General features: G+C 40.8%; 1 long non-coding RNA gene across 6 annotated transcripts in view; it reads right to left on the reverse strand.

Annotated features, from left to right (window-relative positions):
• Positions 1–14,621, reverse strand: part of LOC119232606 (uncharacterized) — an 82,220-nt gene extending 67,599 nt beyond the window's left edge. For 3 of the 6 annotated variants that reach the window (XR_008549660.1, XR_008549658.1, XR_008549662.1), the window contains exons 1-3: positions 14,495–14,621; positions 13,996–14,099; positions 1,525–1,870 (exon numbers count right to left, since the gene is read on the reverse strand). This is a non-coding gene — a long non-coding RNA (uncharacterized LOC119232606). Of the gene's footprint in view, positions 1–1,193; positions 1,335–1,524; positions 1,871–13,995; positions 14,100–14,199; positions 14,335–14,494 lie in introns of those variants that run through there. The other 3 variants (XR_008549663.1, XR_008549661.1, XR_008549659.1) reach the window with 3 other exon arrangements.
• Positions 14,622–15,240: the final 619 nt, after the last annotated feature.

Consider the following 15,240-nt stretch of genomic DNA (forward strand, 5'->3'; position numbering starts at 1 on the left):
TTTTACTAGTGTAGAATGAAATTGTTATAGAACTTCCTGATCTTTACAAAATAATTCTTTACTCAGGGTGACAAGGATTTTAAGAGTAGATCTATTTCTTTGACAAGGCTCAGAAATGCTGGCATGATAAGGTTTTTCCAGGTAACCTGAGGGCAAAAGCACCAAGGTTTTAGATTACCTGAACAGTCTTTAATTTGTTGTAAGAAACTAGTGAAAGCAGTTTTTTGAATACCTCAATTTTTATATATATATATAAAAGAACTAAACCTGGTGTTACATGGGTGTACACTACCAATGCCCAAGTGAACCAAAACATCCCATAGTAAGTCACCTGAGCACACAAAATTTCTCACCAAAATCTCTCAGACCTTCAATACTTTCCTTTGTCTTCTTTCTTTTTAATACCATTTCATTTACCCATCCTACTTTAAATTATCTTAAGGACCTTTAGAATATCCACCTTCAATACATTTTTTTTCCAAACACACACACCTGACCTCACTTGCATTTAGAGTTATTACATCCTAGTTTTCACCCTCTACATTGTAAAACGTTGTAAGAGTTGTTATACTATCATCTCTTTAGACTAGACAACTTACACAAACACATCCTTTAATTTTTGTTTGAGATGACATTAAACTTTAGCTCCCTTACAATAAGGAGCAAAAAGGAGACCTGAAAGTTTAGTTTCCTTACAGTAAGGAGCAAAATGTAAACCTCAAAGTTCAGTTTCCTTACAATGAGGAAAGTCATTTTAGATATTTAACAAGTTATCATTAGTTTTTTTCAGCAGATGATGAAAAGGGCAGATTTAAGATTGAGTAATCAGTTGTAGTTTTTTTTTTAGGAGAAAAGGAACAGAAATAAAGTGGGACTCCCAGGCCATGGAACCAGGCCAGGGAAAGGCAGGGAAGCCAAGGGGAGTCGGGCCTCAGGGAATATAGACCTTCTTTCCCTGATTATTTTAAAGCCCCACCAGTCTCTTTGTGATTGGTCAGTTCTCGGTGGTCTCACTCACTGCCTCCAGTCCTACTCACTGTGCCCAGAACTAAGTCTAGGCGTTGCAGACTGCATCTTTTTTCTTTGTTGCCCTCAATTTGGAATGCCCTTTTGACCTTTGTCCTGGCTGGTGATGGGACTCATGTTGCAGTGTGGACAGAAACTCCAAGTTTTCATAAGAAACCAAAACTCACCTTTTTCGTCCCAGGTCTCTGTGTCCTTAAAGGCAGAGTTCCCAAGAAGAACACAACAATTCTGCTCTTTGCAGTTGCCGTGGAGGGCCTCTGTGATTCTGTGGTTTCAGTGAAGCCTTTTCCTTGTTATCATTGGACAGTCTGTAATCCTCAGGTGGACACAAGATCCACAGCAGGGTTAGACCATGCTTGAGAGCCTCCCACGTGGCAGGAGTTGGTCAGTCTCAGACCTAGAGACCCAACTAAGCCACCATTCATCCTACACCTGATTTGAGAGAATAGAAAAGCACCCACCTACTAGAGAGACAGGGGCCTGTGTGGAAGGGCCTACCTGCTGGCTTGGAAACCAGGTGTGAAGGTGGGAATCTGGTGGAGTTGGTGGCAGAGAGTCTGGGCCGGCATCTTCTGAAGAAGCTCCTTAGCAGCCCACACTTCAGAGACTCTACCAGTGTGGTCTTCCCAGACCCTGAGTGGCCAAACAGCTTTAGTTTGATTCTCGGCTGGAGGTTCTGCATAGTTCGCAGTTGCTGGATAAAGAGACCTCGGTGTGTATCCTGTACGCAGATGAAAGATGGTCTGTTAGTCACAGGAAAGAGAAGCCAGTTGCAAATGCTGATTCAAAAGGTTCGGAGTCCCTAGGCTGCTTCCTTCCAATCTGCCAGTTTTTCCCTTTTGTCCTTAAAAAAAATTGAGGCATAATTGACATATTAGTTTCAGGTGCACAACACAATGATTCCATATTGGACACAGTGAAATGACTGTGTACAGTACAATATGCTCCATACATCACTGGGATGACATTTTTTTCTTGTGACAAGAATGTTTTTCTCTAAGCTATTTTCAAATATTCAATACAGTATTACTAACTATAGTCACCGAACTATACATTGTATCCCTATACATTTAATTTTGCAACAGGAGTCTGGTATGCAATGTTTACACATGTTGCTGATGCATCTTGTTCAGTCCCTACTACACTTAAAGTAAATTCATGTAAGTTGCATATAAAATACAATTCACCATTTTAACCATTCTACAGTGTGTCACTCAGAGAGTTTACCACGTTTACAATGTTGGCCCACCACCACATGCTTATCACATCAAAAGCAAACACCACACCCATTAGCATCCCTTCCTGCTTTCCTCTCTGCTTAGGCCCTAATCTGCTGTTTCCATGATTTGCTGATTTCCATTGCATTTCAATACATAATAAATTGGGTGGAATGATTCCTATGAAAAGATAAATTTGAAAGTGAAACAGTGGTTTATTCTCTTTCCATAGGGGTTGACACGCTAAAGACATCTTTATCATGGATGATATGAAATGTATGGCCAATGTTTTCTTCCATGTGTTTTATTGCTGCAGGTCATATATCTAAGTCTTTAATCCATTTAGAATTTGGTTTTGTGCATGGAGTTTGAGTGACCCATCTTTACTCTCTCACCAGTAGCCATCCAATTTTCCCAGCATCATGTGTTGAAGAGGCTCTCCTTTCTCCCATGTATGGTTATGGCTCTTCTATCATAGAGTAAATATTGACAGATGCTTGGATTTATCTCTGGGCTTTTGGAGTTTATTCTGTCCCACTGATCTACGTGTCTCTTTTTCTCCAATACTATTGTTTATTACTTTTACTTTATGCTATATGGTTTAAAAGTCAGGTAACATGATACCTCTGTTTCTTTCCCTTTTTTTCCTTAGGATTTGCTTTAGCTATTTGAGATCTTTATTGGTTCCATATAAATTTTAATAATTTTTGTTCCATCTCTTTGACAAATATCATTGGTATTTTAATAGGGATTACATTAAATCTATATATGGTGTTTGGCAGAAGAGTCAAATTGATGATATTGATTGTTCCCATGAGCATGTGATGTCTTTCCATTTCCTTATGTCATGCTCTAAAATGTATAATGTCATCTTGTAGCTTTTATTTTGTAAATAATAAACCTCCTTGGTTAGGTTAATTCCTGGCTGTTTCATTCTTTTTGATGCGATTATGAATGGAATTATTTTCTTCTTGTACACTCAATTTATGTTTCTTCTTGAATGATTTTTATATGTTGATTTTTGTAACTGTCACATTGTTGTATTCATTTATTATTTCTATGGCCTTCTGGTGTTGTCTTTCTATTTATAGCATCAAATTGTCTGTGAATAACAGTATTTCACTTGTTTTTTAAAAAATATTCATTTATCTATGTATACAAGAACTGAGGTGTAAGCCAGAGGTGTGGGGATGAGAGGAATCCCCAGAGACAGAGTGGGGAGCAGAACAGGTGGATCTACTGAAATACACCACTGAGGGGAGCAGATGTTGAGACAGGAGAGGTCTGCTGCACCATATGGGTTATCACTTTGGCTAGGGATGGGACTCATGTTGCAGTGGCTGGCCATAGCTTGATAGTGCTGTGTCTTTAACCCCTTGTGCCACCAGGGAGGCCCTATTTTCACTTCTTCTTATCCAACATGTATTCCTTTCATTTTCATCATTGCCTAACTACTCCAGCTAATACATCTAATATTAAATTAAGACACCCAGATCAACATGGAGGTGGGGAAACGCTGTAAGTCCTCCAAAAAAAAAAATAAATAAATAAATAATAAAGTTAATAGGGAGGAAAAACAGCAGGTCCCTGCTAGAAGAGGGACAAGGAAGATAAAAGGCGACTCTGGCAAACTGCCAAAAGAGGAAAGTTGCCATAAAAGAGGATGAAAAGAGAGTAAAGCTCAGAACCCTGCTACCCTTCCCCCACCCACAAAGCCGGCACACTCAGACCAACAGAAAGAAAACAATAACAACAACAAAGACAAACTACAGATCAAACGAGACTGTGATTGGAAAGGAGCTACTGAAGGCACTGCACCCCCAAATGGGAACTGTGGAGAACTGTGCAGGAATCACCATGGAGGTGAGCAATTGGCTCTGGGCGCCACTGGAGGAAGATTAGGACTCCTCAAATAGCTGAAGTCCAGCCTGTAAGCTTGTGCGGAAAAGCGCGGGCGCTCTCAAAAAGCATACGTGGATCGTGGCTGCCCAGGTCCCTGCTCCAGACCTAGGTTCCTGATGAGACACATGGGAATCATCACTGAGGTGAATGACCCTCACTGAGTAATCAAAAACCAGGCGCTGGGGCAGGGAGCGGGGTGCAAAAGGTGCCATTTCTGAGGACACTGAGCTGGGCTCCTGCCCCCGTCCTGGATCTGAGGGCTTCAGAAGTGAGATCCTGGGTACAAAATTGACACAGCACCCCACACCACTGAGCCATTTCACGCTTCCCCCACTCTGTTCCCCAGAGACCCACGGGAAAAAGCACAGTTCTGGAAGGATACTAGGAAAGATGTCTGGCGCCACCTAGTGATCAGAACAAAATCACCAAAATCCTGATAGTTGGAAGCCAGGGATCCCAAAACTGTCCTCAGGCTCTGAGTGGGGAAGACGGCCACACAAATGGGGTAACAAAGGAAACAAGTCATGGAGCAAGACACCATTCTGGAACTGAGAGCCAGGCACAGGATTCGGGGCATCGACGCGCCATAAGAGTGGGCACTGCACAGGGTGACAGCCATCATTTTGGATCTGAGATTCTGAGATTGAGAACTAGAGTGCAGAATTCAGGGCACCGGATCCACACAGCTGCCGGCCAGCACTGGGTGAACATGGGGTAGACACAGCACCCAGCATGAGCAATAGCCCATGCGTCCAGGTGCTCCCCTCCCCCTCCTTTTCTCAGAGAACTACAGGGGAAAACAGGTTGGCAAGTACAGGTCTCTAGCGCCACCTAGTGGCAAGAGCAAAATCACCACAAACTGATTTCCTGCTGGAACTGGATAAATACAGAGGGAGGGAACTGTAAGAGACAGTGCTCAGCAATACAGTCACAGCATCAACACCCTGATGGAGTTTTGGCCAACCAGTGCTGGTATCAGTCTGGTAAACTGTTTCTGACACCGCTGAAGGAGCAATCCAAAGAGATGATTGCCAACACCAGTGGCACAACGTCCCAACGCATAGAACAAATTAGAAAGCAAACAGCTGGGAAAAGGAAAAATACAAATAATCAAGCAAGCCCACAGAAGAAGGACACACCAAAAAAAAAAAAAGAAAATCAGTCACCAGAGCTCAACAATGACATGAAAGAAATTATCTGCTGTCAGATAGAGAATTAATAATAATCATGATTAAAACGTATAATGAAATGAGACAAATATTCAACAAACCGAAGAATGAAAATGAGACCTTAAGAAAAGAAATAAAAGGAGGAGACTAAAAGATTACTGGAGGAGACAAAGAGCTCTTAGAAAAGCATTGAAAACCGAACCGAGGAAATGGAAGAATGGATCAGTATTCTTGAAAATACAGAAATAGAAAGAACCTAAAGGGAAAAAAGAGAGAGAAGTGCAAAGGAAGAATAAGAATACACTTAGACAATTATAGACTCCATGAAGAGAGAAAATATAAGCGCTATAAGTATTCCAGAAGGTGAGGAGAGAGACAAAGGGTTTGAGAAATTATTCAAGGAGATAATTGAAGAAAACATCCCAAGCAAGAAAAAGGAGAAAAATATAGACATACAAGAAGCGAAAAGAACACCAAATTAGAACAATGAAAATAAAACTATAGCAAGACACATTTTAGTAAAGCTTGTAAGAGTCCAAGACAAAATAAAAACAATGAAACCGGCAAGGGCAAGGGGGAAAAAACAGATAACTTATAAGGGAAAATCAATCAGGTTAACCTCAGACTTCTCTGAAGAACACTACGGCCAAGAAGATAATGGAGCAACATATTCAACAAACTTTAAGACAGCAAATGCCAACCAAGAATACTTTACCCTACAAAGCTCTCCTTCCTCTACAAAGAAAACATATGGACCTCCTCAGACAAACAGAAACTTTAGAAATTCATTACAAATAAATCCCCAATCCCAAAATTTCTACAAGAAGTCCTAAAGCCAAAACCAACAGAGGAAGGATCAAGAAGAACAGAACAAAGCGAGGAATAAAATCACAAAAAAGACAAACAAAATGGCAAATACAGATGCCAACATATCAATATATTTTTTAAATTTATTTATACAAGAAATGGGGTACAGGCTAGATGTGTGGGAGGGTGAGAGAATTCACCAGACACAGAGCAGGGAACAGAACAGGCAGACTGACGAGATACACTGCTGAGGGGATCAGCAGGTGAGACAGGAGAGGTCTGCTGCACCATGTGGATTCTCGCTGGCCGGTAGGATCAAACCCATGCTGCAGAGGCTGCGGACAGCTTAACAGTGCAGCGATCAATTGCCTACGCCACCAGGGAAGCCCAACAACATATCAATATTAACTCTAAATGTAAATGGATTAAACTCATCAATAAAAAGACAGAGAGTAGCAAGCTGGATTAAAAAACAAAATCCATCCTTCTGCTGTCTCCAGGAAACACACTTAACCACAAAAGATAAACACAGACTGCAAGTAAAAGGTTGGAAAATAATCCCACAAGTAAATGGACCAAAACAGAAGGCAGGAACAGCCATACTTATATCAGATGAAATAAACTCCAAATTAAAAAAAAAGTAAAAAGAGACATTTACGGGTACTACAGTATGATCAAGGGGACAATACATCAAGAAGACATAACACTCACTTACATATACTCACCAAATGAAGGAGCACCAAAATACATTAGACAGTTATTATCAACTCTGAAAACAGACATTAAAGAAAATACATATAGAGTGGAAGACTTCAACACTCCACTCTCACCACTGGACAGGTCAGTGAGACAAAAAATAAATAGACATAGAACCAATGGACTTAACAGACTTCTATAGGACACTGCACCCAAAAAAGTCTGAGCACACATTTTTCTCAAGTGCTCACAGATCATTCTCCAAAATCTATCACATACTGGGCCACAAGACAAACACCAACAGATACATGAAGATCAAAATCATTCCAACTATCATCTCCAATCATAAAGGAATCAAACTAGAAATAAATCATGAAAAGAAAACACGGAACCCTCCCACTTCATGGAGATTGAAATCCACACTACTGGAAGAACACTGGAACAATGATGAAATCAAAGAAGAAACTAAAATATACTTTGAGTTGAATGACAAGGAGGACACCACTTTCCAGAATGTATGGGATGCAGCAAAAGCAGTAATAAGAGGAAAATATATAGCAATACAGGGCCACATCAAGAAACAACACTCTACAAGAAACAGCTCAAAGAAACAACCTAATCACACATCTCAAAGAGCTAGAAAAAGAGCAATAAAAAAACCCCTAAAGCCAGAAGAAGAAAGGAAATAATAAAAATCAAAGCACAAATAAATGAAATAGAAATTAAAAAAACAATCCAAAGATCAATGAAACCAAAAGTTGATTCTTTTAAAAAATAAACAAAATAGACAAACCTCTAGCCAGGCTCACAAAGAAAAAATGGGGGAAAACACATATAAATAGGAATATAAATAAAAGAGGATAAATCACAACAGACTCAGTAGAAATCAAAAGAGTAATCAGAGATTACTCTGAACACTTATATGCAACCAAATTCAACAAACTAAGAAGAGATGGACAAATTCCTAGAATGATATAATCATCCAAAGCTGGACAAAGAAGAAATAGAACACCTAAACAGACCAATTACAGGGCAACGAAATTGAGGCAGTAATCAAAGCACTCCCACAAAACAAAAACCCAGGCCCAGACAGCTTCACAAATGAATTCTACCAAACGTTCAGCAGTGAATCAATGCCTGTCCTACTCAACTTTTCAAAAAATTGAAAAAGAAGTAATACTACCAAATATGTTCTATGAAGCCAACATTACACCAATACCAAAACTAAACAAAGACAGTACAGAAAAAGAAAATTATAGGCCAATCTCCCTAAAAATCCTCAACAAAATCCTTGCTAACAGAATCCTACAATGCATCAAAGGGATAATATACCACAGTCAAGTGAAATTCATGCCAGGGGCACAAAGATGGTTCAACATATGAAAATCCATCAGTGTAATACAACACATCAACAAAAAGAAAAATAAAAACCATATGATCATATCAATAGATGCTGAGAAAGCATTCGACAAAGTCCAAAATCCATTTATGATGAAGGCCCTTGAAATTCTCGGGATAGAAGGAACATACCGTAATATGATAAAAGCCACACACAACAAACCCACTGTCAATATTATTCTCAATGGCAAATAACTGAAAACCTTTCCTTTAAGATCAGGAACAAGACAAGGATGTCCTCTCTCACCACTGCTCTTCAATATAATACTGGAGGTCCTAGCCAGGGCAATAAGACAAGAGAAAGACATACAATGAATCCAGATAGGGAACAAAGAAGTAAAACTATCATTGTTTGCAGACGATATGATAATATACATAGAGAACCCTAAAAACTCCACAGAAAAACTATTCAAAATAATGAACCAGGGCCTCCCTGGTGGTACAGTGGTTGAGTGCTGGGCTGAGAAGCTGCCCGCAGCCTCTGCAGGAGCGGTTCGATCCTTGGCTGCAGGAGAGGGTCCCACATGGCGCTCAGACCTCTCCTGCTGCACCACTGCTCCCCTCAGTAGAGTACTTCGTCAGTCTGCCTGTTCGGCTCCCTGCTCTGGCTCTGGTGAATTCTCTCACCCTCCCAAGCTTCTGACTGTACCTAGTGCTTGTATAAATAAATAAATAAATCTTAAAAAAAAATAATCAACCAGCTCAGTAAATTAGCAGGATACAAAATCAACACACAAAAATCAGTAGCCTTCTGATACACAATCAATCTGAAGAAGAAGAAATCAAGAAAAACATCCCTTCCATAATTGAAACAAAAAAAAATCAAAAACTTGGAATAAACCTAACAAAAGAGGTGAAAGACCTACACAAATAGGATTATAAGGGCCTTCCCAGTGGCACAGTGGGTTGAGTGCAGCACTGAGAAGCTGTCTGCAGCCTCTGCAGCACCAGTTTGATTCCCGGCTGGCCACGGATATTTCCACATGGCAAGGCAGACCTCTAATATCTCGCCCAGTGCTCCCCTCAGCAATGCACTTCAGGTCTTCTGCCTGTTCTGCTCCCTGCTCTGACTCTGGTGAATTCTCTTACCCTCCCATGCCTCTGGCCTGTACCCCAGTGCTTGTATAAATAAATAAATCTTTAAAAAAAAAGAAAATTTTAAAACACTGTTAAAAGAAATAGAAGAAGATACAAAGAAATGGAAAGACATCCCCTGCTCATGGATTGGAAGAATTAACATTATTAAAATGGCCATCCTACCAAAAGCAACGTACAGATTCAATGCTATTCCAATAAAAATCTCAATGACATTCTTCAAAGAAATAGAACAAATATTGATGACATTCATATGGAACCACAAAAAAAAACACGAATAGCCAAAGCCCCACTGATGAAACAAAGGAGAAAGGAGGTATCACACTTCCAAACTTCAAGCTATATTACAAAGCCATAATAATTAAAACAGTTTGGTACTGGAACAAAAACAGACACACAGACCAATGGAATTGAATAGAGAGCCCAGAAATAAAACCACACTTATATGGACAACTGATCTTTGACAAAGGAGCAAAGAACATGCAATGGAACATGGACAGTCTGTTCAATAAATGGTGCTGGGAAAACTGGACCACATGCAAAAAAATATAACTAGACCACTACCTCTCACCATGCACAAAAATCAACTCAAAATGGATAAAAGAACTGGACATAAGCCCTGAAACCATAAAATATATAGAAGAAAATATAGGTAAAACATTACAAGACATACATTGCAATAACATCTTTATAGACCCATTGCCCAAAGCAGTGATAGTGAAAGCAAAGGTAAATACCTGGGGTTACATCAAACTGAAAAGCATCTGCACAATAAAAGAGACATTACCCAAAACAGAGAGGCACCCCACTGATTTGGAACAAAATCTTTGCTCTCCATTCAACTGATAAGGGACTGATCACAAAGATCTACAAAGAACACACAGGACTCAACAAAATAAAATAAACAATCCAGTCAAGAAATGGGCAGAAGAACTCAAAAGACATTTCTCCAAAGAGGAAATGCAAATGGCCAACAGGCATATGAAAAAATGTTCAACATCCCTTATCCTCAGGGAAATGCAAATTTAAACCACACTGAGATACCACCTTACACCAGTAAGAATGGCACATATCAAAAAGCAAGCAATAACGAATGTTGATGAGGATGTAGTGAAAAAAGAAACTCTCCCACATTGTTGGTGTGAGTGCAAATTGGTTCAACCACTATGGAAAGCTGTCTGGAGGTTCCTCAGTCTACTAAAAATGGAGCTACCATACGACCCGTCAATTCTACTCCTAGGGATCTACACAAAGGACACAAAAATATTTATTCAAAAGAACACCTGCACACCTATGATTATTGCAGCACTATTTACAATAAGTTTAACCTGGAAACAACCCAAATGCCCAAAAATAGATGACTGGATCAAGATGATCTGACATATATACACAATGGATTATTCAGCAATCAAAAAAGATAAACTTGAGCCTCCCCTGGTGGCGCAGGCGGTTGAGTGCCATGCTGCGAAGCTGTTCACAGCCTCTGCAACACTGGTTCAATCCTGGCCGGCCAGCAAGGGTCCCACATGGTGCAGTACACCTCTCCAGTCGCGCCCACTGCTCCCCCCAGCAGTGTATTTCGTTAGTCTGCCTGTTTTGTTCTCCACTCTGTCTTTGGTGAATTCTCTCACCCTCCCACACATCTGGCCTGTACCCGGGTCTTGTGTAAAATAAATAAATAAATCTTTTTTTTTTTTTAAAGATAAATGCATGCCATTCACAGCAACATGGATGGAGCTAGAAGGAATTATGCTCAGTGAAATAAGCCAGAAGGAAAAAGAAAAATATCAAATGGTTTCACTTATAGCAGGAATGTAGGGGAACCCAATAAGACATCAGTGTAAAAAAATAATAACAGTACAAAACACAGCAAAGCAAAAATGGAGAATTATGAATCAGAGAGGAATTATGAATGCAGGGGAGGAGGAGGGAGAGGTATCAGAGGGAGGGTGGGAGGAGCAGAGGGGGACTGAGGTGATGGTGCATGAGTGCACTGGTGAAAGAAACTATGGAGACTACACCTGAGGGGGTGGGGTGAATCAGATATTATTTAAAAATGAACAATACTATAAAAAATTAAAAAACTTAATATAAAAATAAAACATAATTGAAGGGAAAAAATTTTAAAATGTGGCAACATTTCCCTCCCTGGAATTCTTCTCTCCCACTTCCTCCTGTGAGTGCTCCAGGAGTAACAAGAAACCCAGTGCTCCATCTTTGCACCCTAGTCAACACTGCATTGGCAGACAAAGTTTAGGAAATTTGTGTTGGAAAGCGTTCCTCACAGTTTCCACCTCTGAAGCATTCTGGCACAAGGCTATAGGGGTGGGCTGTAAACAACCCGATGGACAGAAGCAACGCTGCAGTCAAACCTGCTCTTCGCCTCTCTCCCCAGGGTAGTGACTAAGTGCTCCTAATGTGAAAGGAAAGAAGTGTTTCTTTCCCATCAGTCACCTTAGTGCCCCATACAAAGGGACTCCATGAAGGTCACAGTTTCTCTTGACATTCTTCCTTCCTAAGGGTTCACCTTGCAGGGCCTGAGCTGGATCCCTCATCATACAGACACATCTACATTAGGGGTAGGGTGGGGACAAGGGGGCTTCAAAACAGCCCTTCTTTCCCAAGAAACTCAGGGAATCCTACAAGTGGGCATTCAGTGCCCAGGAGCTGTCCATGTTGTCCCTCTTGCTACCGCTCTAACATCTCTTTGTAAGAATGCTATTGACCCCAGCAATGTAAACAGAAGCCAGTAATATGCACTCCCCCTTAACCTTGACTATAAGAGCAGATCCTTCCTGTAACTTGGAAGTGTTCGAGAAAGATCTGATTATCCAGAGTATTAGAATTCCTTCTGAAATTACATGGTAAGCAGGAACTTAAGAGTGAATTCAAAAGAAAAACAAGAAATGAAATCAACATTTTGAAAACCTGCACATAAAATGTAATTGCCTGCAATACTGCATCCCATGACCATGGATGAGTGACATTATTTGCAAACCAGGTCTCACAATTCTTAAAGACCTTTGCACATCTCATTGCATTTTCTGTACGGCTGATAAACCACTTTAATCATTCTTGGAACATGGTAGAGAAATGTGCTCAAAGAAATAGCAGGTCTCTTCTACTAGTTCCACAAAATTATGTATTGTTTTCCTGTCAACAGGGATAAGATACCTTAATGAAGTTATCCATGTTGGATCTTACCAGCTGTACATTACCAGAACAAAGGCCAGGCTGACGTTTTTATATTTTATAACTAAACACACTAAGTATACGTGGAAGATTTCAGATATCAACCAACTTGTCAGCTGGTTAACAAGGAATTCTACTGGAATAGTTTATTATTGCAAAGTATTTCCAAGAGGTATGTAGAAACACACAAAAGTTCTTTTTAAACATTAGAAAGTGATGATCCTACACAAGTTATTTTTTTTATTCACTGATCTTATTTCATTCATTTTTATACCAATTAGTTATGCACAATATGCCAAAAGACTGAACTTCAGTTTCTCTAATGCTTAAGCTGAACAAGATCCCCTCTATTTCTTACTCCCTATACTATACTCCTATACTCCCATTTAAAAATGTAATTACATCTTAAATTGTATTATATACATCTCAAATTATTAAATACATGAAATCCAAAAAACAGTAATATATGAAAAAATAATATCTCTTCACTAACACACATACACACAAATTCAGAATGGGGTAACAAGAAAAAATGACAAATCTGTACGTAAACTTTCAAGCCAATGTACTAATAACTTGAAAACTACATATGTATTAATCACCAACACACATTTATTTTCTTTTGGGGTACTCAACAAGATTTTGCAAATCCTAAAACCTAGATGAGTCAGAAGAAAAACCTAACTCTTTAAAATGACTTAAAATTTGCTTACCCCTCTTAAATATAGTTCATTTAAAACTAAGAACTCTAGCCTGAATTCACTTTTGATTGTTCTCAATAGATTCCAGTAGGCACACATCTTATTGCACAAAAACCCCTAAAAAATTAAGATTTTTTCTAGTCAATTAACAAAAATCACAAATGTCACTCTTCCCCACCCTAGGAAATATTCATGTATGAGAATTTTTCTCTGCTCTCACTCATGGTCATTTTTATGTACAAGAAGTTACACTGTCAAACAGACTATTCAAAAAGGAAACAATATGCAATAGAAAATTATTAAATTCTGAAAGAATTCAATTTTAGTAGTTCTTATCTTAGTCACTACAATTAACCTGATATTGAATAACACACCACATTTGTTTCTTCCACCAATTTTCAAAAAGATCTAATACATCTAATACATGGTAGACAACATTATCGCCCCAGCCAGTAATCAACAATATTAATTTCTAAAAGCTGTTGAAAGAAAACTGAAAATCACTTCACAGGGAGTTTGCTGTTTGTTCACTACACTATCCGTGTCATTAGTCTGAGCTGTCCAGACCAGACCACCAGTCATCACGTAACTATTTAAATAAATCCCTAAATTAAATGAAAGGAAAAGCTGCACTAATCACATTTCAACTGCCTAATACTCACATGTGATTTCTGGTTACAGTACTGAACAGAGAAAACGCAGAAACTTCTATTACTACAGGGAAGACCAGTCAATAGTCAAATGATGAACATTCTCCAAGACTGACACTTGGTTGCATATCATCTTACCTACCTGGAGTGGCCAGTTTTTCCAAAAAAACTCCTATACAAGTGAGAAAAGGGTGGTAGACCAAGGAATGACGATTTCACAGTCCTTAAATCCGCAGTCATCACCGCCTGAGAAGGACAGACAATCTCCAACGCAGTGTAACTCTTTCCCCTATTACCTCCCGCACAGACCCATGGACCAGAGTCCCTAGAAAGTCCCTGGACTGACCTGTCCCGTCTATTCCCACCACCGTTTGACCTTCAGCTCCAACTCTGGAGTCCGATGACCAAGCTCCTTCCCCTGCGCCCTCCCGGGGTCCCTCCCCGCGCCCAGACAGCACCCGGGGGCTCAGCTCCCCAGAGCTCAAACTGCCGCCCCAGGGTCTGGCTCCCGCCCCGCCCCCTACACTGGCCACCGGGACCGTTGAAAGGGGGGGGCCCGGAGCCCCCAGAGAAGGTCGCCAAGGGTGGGCAGAAGCCAGCCCCGCCCCAGCCTCAGCCCAAACCCACGCAGCCCATCCCACCTTCCCAGCGCCCGGGGTTTCAGCTCAGACCAGCTCCCAGGTACCATCCCCACCAGAACCGGCCGCTCCACCGCCTTCCCCGGGTCAGCGCCTAGGGCCCCTCCCTAAAGATGGGTGGGGAGGGGGGACTGGGGGGCACGTCCTTTCCGAGCGGCGCGTGACGTCATGGAGCCTGCAGCGGGCGGGGCAGCCTCCGCCCTGTGCAGCCCCTGAGGTCTCTAACCTGAGCATCTGCAGGTTGAGAGAGAAGGCAGGGACCTGAGCTGGGGTGTGGGGGCTGCAGGAACTTACCTCTGGGACTGAGAAGGGTGAGAGGGTCCTTTGATAGATGGTCCTGCGCGCCCTTTTGGTGTGAGGCTGCTCTGGGCCCTCTGACAGAGGGATGAGTAGTTGGCCTTGTTCTGGGCAGGCAGTTGGGTGCAGGGAGTATACATTGCAGTAGCAACCGAATTCTTTACTTCTAGGTTGCATAAGTCATCAGGGGTGCATTATCAGAAGAAAATATACAGATATGTAAATAAAAATAGCCTACTCGTAGATAGCACTTACATGTCACGCACAGACTGTCTAAGGCTTTGCAGGTATTTTCATGTCACAATTTGCGTGGGGAACCTTAGTGCCTTCCTGGGCACATGCAAGCCTAGTGTGCGTGCATAGCTGGGTCTGATGTCTGCAGTGTATCTTGGCTAATGTTATTATACAACGTGCTTTTTCTGTTTTAGGTTTGTTTGTTTTTTTTTTTTGGT

The sequence above is a fragment of the Talpa occidentalis genome, unplaced genomic scaffold, assembly GCF_014898055.3.
Source record: "Talpa occidentalis isolate TD23 unplaced genomic scaffold, MPIMG_talOcc4v2.1 talOcc4.7, whole genome shotgun sequence".
Taxonomy (NCBI): Eukaryota; Metazoa; Chordata; class Mammalia; order Eulipotyphla; family Talpidae; genus Talpa; species Talpa occidentalis.